The sequence below is a fragment of the Lathyrus oleraceus genome, chromosome 1 (genome assembly GCF_024323335.1).
Source record: "Lathyrus oleraceus cultivar Zhongwan6 chromosome 1, CAAS_Psat_ZW6_1.0, whole genome shotgun sequence".
NCBI lineage: Eukaryota > Viridiplantae > Streptophyta > Magnoliopsida > Fabales > Fabaceae > Lathyrus > Lathyrus oleraceus.
In genome coordinates, this window is record NC_066579.1 from 384,012,490 (window position 1) to 384,024,905 (window position 12,416).

The following is a 12,416-nucleotide window of genomic DNA, read 5'->3' on the forward strand; positions in this document are numbered from 1 at the left end:
ATGCAATACTTAGGAATCATAGCCGTCATCATAGGATAAATAAGAAGAGCTTCTAACACACTTTTAGCTAAGGTTACCCTCCTTGCAAATGTCCATTGGTTACCCTTCCAAGAAGTGAGTTTAACATTAACTTGATATATAGAGATAATTTTCTTTCCTAGAAGTTTTACTAGTCAAAGGCACACGAATAATACCTTTGATATTTTTATTTTTTAAGAAGTAGAATGTTGGTGTATCTTGATATTTTTTTAAAAGTAGAATGTTGGTCTATCCAAAATACGAATAACACAACTCATTTGAGTATCTGTAGTCTTCCAAAAAAACAACAAATCAACTACAAACATAAGATGAGACATCATCCGTCCTCTCCTTCCCACCTTAAATGTTTTTCAATCCCGTTTATCCACCACATTCGAAATAACATAAGATAAATTATCTAAACAAATCATAAATAAATATGGGAAAATTGGATTTTTTTGACGAATACCTCAATGAGAGCAAAAATAATTTGATCTAGCATCATTCCACTTAATATTTGTTTCCACACTAGTAACCGCATGCATGATAACATTGATCATTTTACCGGAAACTTTATCTCCTCAAGAATCCTCCAAACAAACTCCTGAACTAAATTTGTCATAAGCCTTAAAAAGGTCCACCTTGATAGGAAAAAACCTTTTTACCTGTCAATTTAATCATGCTATGCACCAATTCTTAAGCCACAACAATATTTTCATGTATGTTTCTTCCTAGTATAAATACAGTTTGAAAAGGAGACACTAGAGTCCGAATACACTCCTTGAGATGCCCGATTATCACTTTACTCGCAACCGTTTTGCCACCTCATATATATATATATATATATATATATATATATATATATATATATATATATATATATATATATAACAAAAATGATGTTAGATTATATGAAAATCTCATATACTAAAAAACAAAAGAGGAAGGAGGAGGGTCAAACCCACACGGAAACCCAATGGAAGAAAACACAGAGGACTAAGAGAAAAGAAAGTTAGGAATCCCTAACTTGTTTCGCACAAGATCTTTTCTAATAATCATAGGACTTGTATTCCATAAAATAAATTTCTTAATGGAAAGCCCCATATTTACAAGAGAGTTAGCACAAGTGTTACCTTATTGGAATATGTGAGTGATCATAAAGTGCATAGTTTTTGTTGCAGCCACGTTATTACACCATTTCTTAAGGATCTTCGAAGGAACAATGTTGAGATCGTTGGAAGTCAATACAACCATTTTAGAGTCAATTTTGATCTAGAGGTGGTTCCAATTCCTAGTGCTAGCTTGCTCAATGGCCATAATAATGCCTATGAGCTCGACAAAAAGAGAGTTTTGAACACCTAAATTTGGAGCGAAGTGGCCAATGCAATCTCCTGCATTGTCTCTGAAGATTCCAACACAAGAGGAAAAACTAAGATTACCTAAAGACGAGCCATATGTGTTGCACTTGATCCAGTTGATAATAAGGGGCACCAAATAACCTCTCGGATTTGAGGAGCTTTTGGAGGATGAGATTGCACATGAAAGACTTTGAGGATAGTGAAATCCATCATCGAAGGGCCAATTGACAAAGTAGTTAGATTTCCGGTGATTTAAACTAAAGCAATGATAATGTTGATAATAACATTGTGAGATAAATGTTTGTTGTTGAACCTATTATGGTTCATGTAGTGCCAGATCGCCTTATAAGTGGACAAAATAGTTACAACAATCATCAATGCACATTGAGGACTTCATCTCTTCTTGCAAATATTCAAGGATGAAATGAAAGAAGTGGAATCAATGGTCTGATTGAAGATGTTATGGAGCCAATACTAGAGCTTGGAAGTAAAAAGCCAGTCAATGAAAAAATGTTTGGCATTTTCAGAAGCCTACATGCAGAGAGTGCACATGGAGAGAAAGAGCAACCTTTGATCATAAAATTGTCACTAATTGGCATATTCGTGTGAAAGATTCTCCAAATGAGGGTAGAGTGAGAATGAGGGTGTAGCGGTGTATTCGTCACTTCATGATTTATTGATTAAACCAAAAGCAAAGCATACAAAGAAATCGAGTCGCCACCGCACTTTTATTTATCCTAAGGAATGGCTAAAAAGCGAACAAAAGCCTAAGAAGTTTTACACATAGAAAACTAATGAAAAGATCAGAGAATCTGGGTAAGGGGTAAATTACGCAATGGGAAGGTGTTAGGCACCCAAAACGTCCTAGGTACTCCTAGGGAGCCCTTTTCACACTTGTTGTAAGAAAATGTTATTTGTTTTGAAAATATTATTGTGCAAACATGAATGGAATGATGAGAAAAGAATGTACAATTTTTATTGTTTTTGTGTTTGAACGGATGAACCCGTTGCCTACGTACCTTTCATCAAAGGTAAGGATCAAAACGCCGTAGTTCGTCTAAAAGATTTCCAAAAATTAGTGAATTCATTTTAAAACACAAGCCCTAAGGTTTTTCATTACCAATGGGAGAAAACTCAACCTGAATCAACAATCCACCATGCGAGGACGGCTTCAACATACTAGTGAGGAATTAACCCTATAATAAGTATGGAAGACTTACAATCAACTCACTAAGGATATGGTAAGATTTATATCAACCACTATGGTAATTGAAACCTATGGCTAATGTGTGAAAAACTTAACAAGAATGGACAAAGCCATCAAAACAATTGAATGGGTGAAGTTAATTGATTACGAATATTCACAAAATATGGTCAAGGTATGATTAAGATTCAATTCAGAAAGAAGTATTATCAAAAATGAAGTTTGAAAAATCAAGGACTTAAGGTCCAGGTTTCTAATTTGAAAGGCATGAAGATGTTTGCACAACAATTATTTCAAATTTTGAAAGCAACATGTGAAAAGGTTTAGGACAAAGAGGGCAAGGATAATGGAGTGTAAAACTTCTCAGAAAGGTTCACCTCTTGAGATCATATAGAAGATGATTCAAGTGTGTCCTTAGGAATAGGCAACAATGAGCAATAACAAATAAGCAAAACAAATGATACCGGATGCCAATAGTTGGGCTTATACCAATCTCACAAACAAAGGTGGATACCGGATACCAATAAATGGATTTACACCAGTCTCCTAAAACAAACAAGGATATCAAATGCCAATAGCTGGACTTATACTAATCTCCCAAAGCAAAACAAAACATGGATGTCAGATGCCAATAAATGGGCTTACTCTAATCTCCTAAAACAAAACAAAACATGGATGTCAGATGCCAATCTATCTGGGCTTACTCTAACCTCCACAGGATGATCATGGGAATACAAATGCCAACAACATGGTCTTACAATTGAATCCTCACATACAACAAACAAACAAAGTACTAGGCAAAGAGGACATGAATGGCCAATGAAATGGTCTTACACTCAATCCCTTCCAAATCATAGGAACAATGGCCAACAAGTGGACTTATAGTTGATCCCTCAATGGGCAAACAAAGATGTATCACAAGGATATGAAATGATGATCATGCAATAATGAACAATTAATGATGATAAATGCACTAAGGCAAACAAGCAAACATGTACAGATGAACCAATAAGCAATCAATGATTCAGTTATCACACACTATATACAAGCAATTAGGCTCAAGCAAGGGTTAGACTTTAAAGTCAACTGGAATGGGGTAAGTGTGTTCTTAACCTTAACATTGAGAGTCAAGGTGAAGCAGATGAAAGGATATGAGGGGTGTGCCTCATTGCTCTTATCCCTGGTCAGGGAGAGCTTCAAATGATAGAAGGTGTGGGAGTTCAGAAAGTTGGAACTCTCTCCACAAGTTAATGACTCTATAGATCTTGGGTTAAGATCCACAATGCTACAACATGTAATGTAAGCAAAGGGATGACACACAGAATAGTAGGAGATGGACTACACATCTCTTTTATCTACCAATTGCCTTATCAAAAGGACTTTTCCTGCTTGGGGACAAAGATAAACAATCACAAGCATTGCCTCTTAAGGAGGACTTCAGACAGGTGCCTGGCCAAGTAACAGGCCAGGTCTTCCAGACTACATGAAGAAGAGATGTTATACCTCAATGCTTAAGCTATCAAGCAAAGCAAAAGCAAGTTCACAAAGGAACTATAGCAACTAAGGTACCTGAAAACATCAAACAAAATTAGTATACTATCCAGACAATCAACCAACAATTAATGCAACAGACAACCAATATAGGCAAAGGCATAAGCCACAAGTCAATCCCAATTGAATCAACTTCAACCTACAAAACACACATTAGTAATCAAAAGCAAATATCAAATGCTCTCAAGATGAGGCATCATCAATTGTGTAACTTGTATGTGCAACCTGAAACAAAGCTTCAACCATGAGAGGCAAACCCTTAGGCCAAAGCCTAGAGTCAAAGATGAGGAAAAAATTTAAAACAGAACATGAAAATTTACCAAAATCAAAATTAATCAATCAAGAACAAAGTCCAATTGGTCTCATATCAAAACTATGCACCAAATCCATTTCATACACAAATCATGTCAAAGTGTGCAAGTTGAAAACTCAATGAGGTAAACAGAAAGAACCAAGGCAAATCAAATCAAAAATGCCTCAATAAATTCTAAGAAAAATCATGCCTAAACAGAACATATCAAAGGATCAACACACCAAAAATCATGGCATTTGGATGAGTATAAGCAAGTCAAAGAAATTCACTAAGTCAATGTAAGCATAAACAAGCTCAAACAAGGCCACAAATGGTATATCAAGTTCACACAAGCATAAAACAGTGATGACAAATGATAAATGATCCAAACCAAATCCAAAATGAATTTCAACATGTTAAGAATCAATGTACAAAATTTCAAGTCCATATGATAATGCACAAGAATTTCACAAATCATGGGAGTTCAACACTCAACAAAAGTCCAATTATGACCAACCAGCAAATAAAATCTCAAACAAATTGGAAATGAAGCTAAAAATTCTACAAAAATTCATGCTCAAATCTAACATCTAGAAGTATCCTCATGCAAAAATTCAGAGCAATTGGCATTTTAATGGCATGGAAAATAAAATCAGCAACATGAACAAGAAATGGTGTGACACACATTGTCACACCTCCAATAATCACATCATAACTCAACATCCAGAAATGCAAAAATCACAAACTCTATACCAAAAGATCAGTCAAGATGTCTAGATTATGCATGTAAAATTTCAGCTCCATTGGATCAAGCATCATGATTTCATAAAAGAAATGGCAAGCAATGTGCAAGAAATGACATGTAAACATAAACCCTAGGCAATTATTTTTTCCAACCGAGCACAAATTCTGGAAAAATATCCATAAAAAATTAGACATTACAAGAAACATGGAAAAAAAAATCTCATGTGAATTGGATTATTATTTTGAGAGTTATGATTTTTTGAATGGAGTGAAAAATTAAAAAAGAATGAATGAAAGCATGAACATGTATGCATACAAGAGGAAAATAATGCAAAAGCCAAAAAGGACAATGCCTGGAGCCGGAATCGAACCGTGCTCGAATTTTGAATATCCAGCGCGTGCTACCTAAACGCAGTCGTTTAGGACTAACCCTAGGCGCATGCATGCATGCTGTAACACGTGAATCCGCAGGTAACGCATGTGGATCCGCAGGTAAAAACGCAGCTAGCGCGATGAAGGCTGCAAGTAAATCCGCAGGAAATCTCCAGCGGTCAAGAACACATGAAGATCTTCATGATCTTCATACACGATTTTTCCAGAAAAAATGGAAGGTTCCAGAAACGTAAATTACGCATTGCATCTCAAAGATCTAACATTAGGCATGAATAATCAACAATTAACACGTCCAAAAACACTACATCAAGCATGAATCGAGCAAATCAAGAATCATCATGAAATATTCAAATCAACCGTTCTCTCTCATTTTGGCATGGTTTAACACGATTCAAAGCTCATTCAACTCAGCAATCAAAGATCTATATCATTAACATAAGAACAAGCAAGATTATGAGAATTAGTTTGTGACCTCTTGTAGCAACAGAAGCAGATTCAGCTGGAAATGAGCCTTGTGATGCTTGGAGAATCTTCTACAATGCTTATGGAGATGTTTAGAAGGAAGATCGAAGCTCAGCTATGCACGATTCTACAGTTTCAATACTTCACCATTGTTGTTCTCACTTTGAGCAATTCCAAATATGCACGAATTCAGGTGTTTCTTGGCTTGAAAATTGTTCAGTGATGATGCTATATGATGAACAGAGCAAGAACTATGCAAATGCTTTCAAGAAATGAGAGAAAAGATGAGAGAAAATTGAGAGAAATTTGAGAGAAAAAATTTGAGATCTGAATTTGTGAATTGTGGTTGTGATTTTCTGTTATGATTAGGCAACATATACTCCTAATTAATCAGACTCTAATCATGTTTAAACAATGCTAATACAAATTAAGAGAATTGGAGGTGTTTTGACAAATTGACATTTTTCACCCTTTCATGTGCATGGCATGCTACAGTGCGAATTTCACTTGAAACAAGTTTAAAAACCTGTTTGGATGCAAATGAGATTGATTGGAATTGAAAATCATGCATATTTTTCAAAATGGATATTTTCCCTCCAAAAATTCAAATTAAATTCAAGTAAAAATGCACTATTTTTGTGAAGAGAATTTGTAAAATATGATGCATGATTATGATAGTAGGGATCAAGAGTGAAATGCTCCAAAAAGAACCACATGAATTGGCCTTTTGGTGCAAAAGTTATGTTAGCTTGAAGTTCAAAATCCATTGCCAATGATTTGATCATAACTTGCCAACCACAAATGAGAAATGAATGTTCTTGGACTTTTTGGAAAGGTAAGAGCAAGATCTTCAACTTTCATGTTGGACAAAATTTGATTTGAAGCTTTCTTGATGATGTAAAGTTGAGGAGAAGACCTTTCCATTTTTGGCAGTTTGAAATTACAGGTCACTTACTATTTTTGGAAACTTTTCGTCTGACCTTAAATCCTTCAATGTTGATGTTTGACATGTTAAATGAGACTTGTATGGACATGAATGAGACCTCTCTAACCATCTCCCACCATCAAATCCCTGATTTTATGCACAGTTGACCACAGTTGACTTTGCTAGGGTTTTGGTTGACTGAACAATGCCTTGATGAATTTCAAGTCTCTACCACTTGAGATCTTGATTCCAAATGATATCACAACTCATATGAACTCTTGTGAATGATCCATGGTGCCCAAATTCTCAAGAATGGCCACCATCCATTGCTCAATGGCTGACTTTGACTGTCTTGACCTAATGGTTGCTTCATCTGCAAGTAACAAGGTTAGGTGACATATTTTTGTACTTTTGGTTAGTAAACAAATGAAAAGCAATGATATACAAATGCTACACATGCTTGGTGATCAAGAATCACTCTCAAAAGATAACCCACCCACAGGGAAGGAAGGCAAAGTGTACAATGATCCTTGAGGCAATGATATGATGTGATATGATGCCATGAGGGATCTTAGGGACAAAATTGGGGTCTTACAGAGGGATATCATGGTTCCAAAAGAGTTTATGCCAAGCCACCTGATGATGATAATGAGATGTGAAATAGTAAGCATCTTGCAAGGATAAATGACCAGAAGTTGTGTGGTTCCAAACAAGTCTATCATTATAAGGTGCCATGGGGATGACAATTTTGTTGATGTGACTAAGAAGGAAAGGGAACCAAGAATGCATAGAAGTAGGGACGTTCCATATCTTATTCGTTAGGCAATCTTCAATTATTGATTGTAGCTTAGTTACAATGTGAAAAGGGATGTTGTAAAGATCCACAAGACGCCCCACCTCAGTCTACTTATGATTCAAAAAATTGATGATGCTACCATTCCCTATGATCCAAGTGGAGTTCGACATCAAAGTTTGGAAATAAGGTTTTATCTCATTCCAAATGGATGATTAGATGTGGTATTTTACGTAATGATTATTCCTCAGAACCCTCTTCCTAAGTGGTCATTATCTCTTGTAGTGGAATCTTGTTGGAAAAAAGAGTTGTGATGATTTATGATATGTCTAGAGATTGTGTCATGATCAATGACAATCTGGTTGCCTATTCTGAGAGATGCAATCTTTTTATAAGCGTGCTTCATAGTGGCAGTTTTATGGAAGAAAGGATTGCACATATCCCGTTATTTGTGCCACTTGATCCTAGTTTTTTCTTGCCAAAAGATCTCTTCCCTAACTAGGGCCTGCCCCAAAATAACCTTTGCTTGCTCCTCAAGATTCATAAGGTCATCAGGTATCCCATGGTCACTGATTCTTTGTTGTATAAAGTCAAGATTGGTATTTTCATGACATACTTGATCATGAACTATTCCAAAAACATTTTTATTCCAAAATTTTAGCTCATATTTAAGCAACTTAAGTTTTGGTTTAAAATATGCATAGGGGAGCCAAAAATAGGATTGCTCCAGACTTTTTTCAACAATAATGGAACAATCAATGTAGGAGACCCATATTTTAAAAAAATGAATTGAGAAGCATGCTTGAGCATTTGAGTATGAAAGTCAAACAACAGGGGAAAGTGATCAGACCTTAACTTTGTTAAGGTGGAGAAAGAGATGGTGTTGAAGATAGAGATCCACTGTTAGCTACAAACAGTTCTATCCAACCCTTTCTCTGTGTGTTGAGAGCCACGTCTCCCACTAGACCAAGTGTATTTGGAGCCTTTGGTAGGAATACGAACTAGGTTGAGGTTGTTTGACCAATTAAGGAAATCTTCCATGAGAACCAATAATGGTGTTAAAGGGAGTTGATATTTGATATAATTTGGGATAGAGTAGACCATAAGGCTCTCCTTCTAAAATAGTATATGGAAGCATAAATACCACTTAAGGTCAAAAGCTTTTGATTGTCAAAAAAGGAAAAGGTAACCAGCTTGTCATTAGATCTTATTAGGGTATGGTTTAAGTGATTGGAACAAAAACACCAGATATTGGGAATCATGCCATGTCTCTTGTTGGTAGAAAAAAAATATTCATTTCAATGTTATGAAGACAATTATTAGGGATCTTGGAAGAGACATCCCAAGCCCAACAATAATACAAAAATCAGGTTTGTTAACCTTAAGAAGCTTTTTTAGAGCCAATCTAGGTAGGGAATTGGCTAGACCTCTAACATTTGAAAAAACGCATTTCATTTTTTTGAGTTAGGTGAACCAACTTTTGACCTAGTCCGTAAGTGAACTTTGAGATTGATGCCTTTGGTTTTCTCTTTTACTTGGCCTTTTGGAAGGGTTCCTCAAAGTTGAGGGCTGGTTGAAAGGAGTTTATAATAATGGTGATCCTATTGCCTTTAATAACTGTTTTGGGCAGCTAAGATATAGGTATGTCGCAAACATTATTATCCGCTTCATCGAAAGTTTTCATCTTGGGTGTTATGGGCGGTCGGTGGTTATTTTTGTAATTGTTGATTGCAAACACATCCATGGAATGATAACGACCGGTTGTTGGTAGGTTTCAACTGTTGTCGTCATTGATGGAGCTTGATTTGAACTTGCGATGAGGGTTTGTGAATAGTACGATTTTAGATTTTCTAAAATCGCTGAAAAAGACTTTCATTGTGTCTTTGAGTGGTCAATTGTCAAATTATATGAAAATCATTAATGAATTAAAGAAAATATAATATTAGAATTGTAAAGTTAATAAATAATTCACAAATCGGTGAGAAAAATGGTGATGTTGTAAAGAATGTTATCTATTTTTACTATTGGTAATATAAGATTTTTATTTATTAATTTTTACTATTTATTTTCTTTTTTTATCTATTTTTTAAATATATATTGGTTAAGGAAAAGTGTTATTATTATTATTATTATAAAAATAAATATCTTGTGGCATGGTAGGAACAATATATTACAATGTATATTGATGTTAAATTCATAAAAACAAAAAGAACAATCTTGTGACATGGTAGGAACAATCTATTACAATGTATATTGGACTACAACGATTGCAAATTGTACTATTCTCTTATGGGCTAAAAAGAGGCCCCCAAAAGCCCAAAAATAACCATGTTAAAAATGAGTTAACTGTTTAACATACAAAAATGCGCATCCAGGGAATCGAACCCTGGTCAGTACCGTGGGAGGGTACTATGATACCACTACACCAGATGCGCTTTTTGTTTTAATGTCTCGTTTTAAAATATATAGTATACTATAATAATATTAAACTGTCTTGCATATCTTTGTTTTTTAACAAAACCTTAAAAATAAATAGCATCAAATCAAAACACTGCAAAAAGAAAATATGGTACAATAGATTGCATCTTATGTGCAAATTGTAACCATACTACCTTTTCTAGCCGTTTCTTTTAATGTAACATTATACATAAATGACAATGTAAACTAATCACTATAAAAATTTCAGCCTAAGTTAATAAGTACAGCTAGGCTGGAATCTAATATCAACATTGTGAGTCATTTTTGTAAAAGAAAAAAAAATTGCAAGTCATTCTATGTCAAACATTACATTTGTAAGTTTTTTATAGATAAATATTGTAAGTATAAAAGAAAAAAAAATTGTAATTTTGTAACAATAATACATTGTAATTTTTTAAAATATTTTTTTCTTTAAAGTATTTTAGAATTCGGTTAGAAATATTTTTAGGGTAAAAACTTTAGAACAACGTCAATAATATTGCCCATGAAAGTAAGTATTTAAATATATTCTATCTAAAAGGAATCTTTCAGAGCATTTATATGACACGAGAAAATTTTAAATTTCACTTCTCCCATTACTAAATATTATATAACTTAAAAAAATTATGATGTTCATTAAACAATAGATGCATTTAAGGTTTTGGACCCCTTATTACTTTGTTGTTTCTGTGCTGGACATTATAAACTTGATTCATATTTGTTACACCATCATATCGCTCAACTTTTAAAATTGTGAGTATATTTTTGGAAGAACGTGTTGATTTTTCAACAACAATTCTCTATTTTTTCACTATTTAAACGACTGATAATATGATGATTTGCTAACTTACGATCTAATTCATGGTTATGTACATCTCACGACATATTAAATTTTCAAACTTTTATTGTTGTATAGTATTTACACACTTTGAAAAGAAGATTTACATTTTCTTGATCTGGTGTCATCACATTTCAACTTTTGAATTTTTTTTATATTGACCACATCTTTCACAACTCATCACAACAAATGATTGTCTTCTATTCTATTTCATGGAGTTTCTCATCGTCATGATGGAATTGAAAGAAAACTTGAAGGTAGAGAGAAAATAATATGAGTAAATCTATCTCACTGATTGAAGGGAGTTAGTTACATGGTGAGTATTTATATAGAATTTAGTTTCTAACAAAATTTAACTAACTAACTAACTATAACTTGCAACTAAATATCTAATGAGTAAAAAATCTTCTACATATGGTACATGCTTAACAATGGTGGACTGCAAGATGTATAAAGTTCTTAGCTTGTAGTGCAAAGTTTATATCTTCATGTACTTTAACACCCTCCCTCAATATTCATGTAAATCTCCATGCACAAATGCATTATTTACATCTAATTAGTGAAAACGCCACGAGTTTATAAAAGCCAATGCATGTAATGTCCTTATAGTGGTTATTTTTGCCACAGGTGAAAAGGTATCAAAGAAGTCAACCCCTACTTGATTGTAACCTTTGGCTACTAGTCTAGCCTTATATATCTTTATAGTTCCATATGTTTTGTACTTCACCTTATAGACCCATCCGCTACCAATAGGTTTGATGTTTGGTGGAGGATCAACAACAATGATATTTTCTTGCTTCTTGATAGTTATCTAGCTTAAAAACATTGGTAATGGACAAAGAAAAATGTTGTTATAAAGTAGAGACTGCACATGAAATCTGACAAGTGGTTAGGCTTTTGTGTAGGTCTAATGGATCTTCTCAATGTTTGAGGTCATATATATGTTCATTTGGTGATTCAGTCTCATTTTTGTCAAGTATTGAAAAGTGTTCCTTATTGTTTTGGTTGGAAGTATTAGTGGTTTGGATTTGGTAATGTTTAACTGTTATGACAAGCTCAGGTGTAGCATCATGATCAGAGTTAGGGGTGAACAAATTTGAACAATCCAATTGAAACCGACCGATCCATATCTGAAATATGTAGGTGTATTCTGTGGCTATGCTGGAAACTAGAATGAAAATGAATAATGCTAATAAAGTGAGAAGGATTTTTGGTAATAACTGGAACTTGCTAGATAACTATGATCACCATCCTAATGGAAGAATGTGGATTATGTGGAAGAAGGGGACTATAGATATTAGGATGTGGGAAAGCTCTGATCAATTCCTTCATTATGAAGTGCTTAATAATGAAGGTCAGAGACAATACTGGTTAACTTTGG

At 34.3% G+C, this 12,416-nt stretch overlaps 1 non-coding gene across 1 annotated transcript; it reads right to left on the bottom strand.

Annotated features, from left to right (window-relative positions):
- Positions 1-10,104: 10,104 nt before the first annotated feature.
- On the bottom strand, positions 10,105-10,175 carry TRNAG-CCC (transfer RNA glycine (anticodon CCC)). Its single transcript has one exon. It is a non-coding gene; the product is annotated as a tRNA-Gly (tRNA).
- Positions 10,176-12,416: the final 2,241 nt, after the last annotated feature.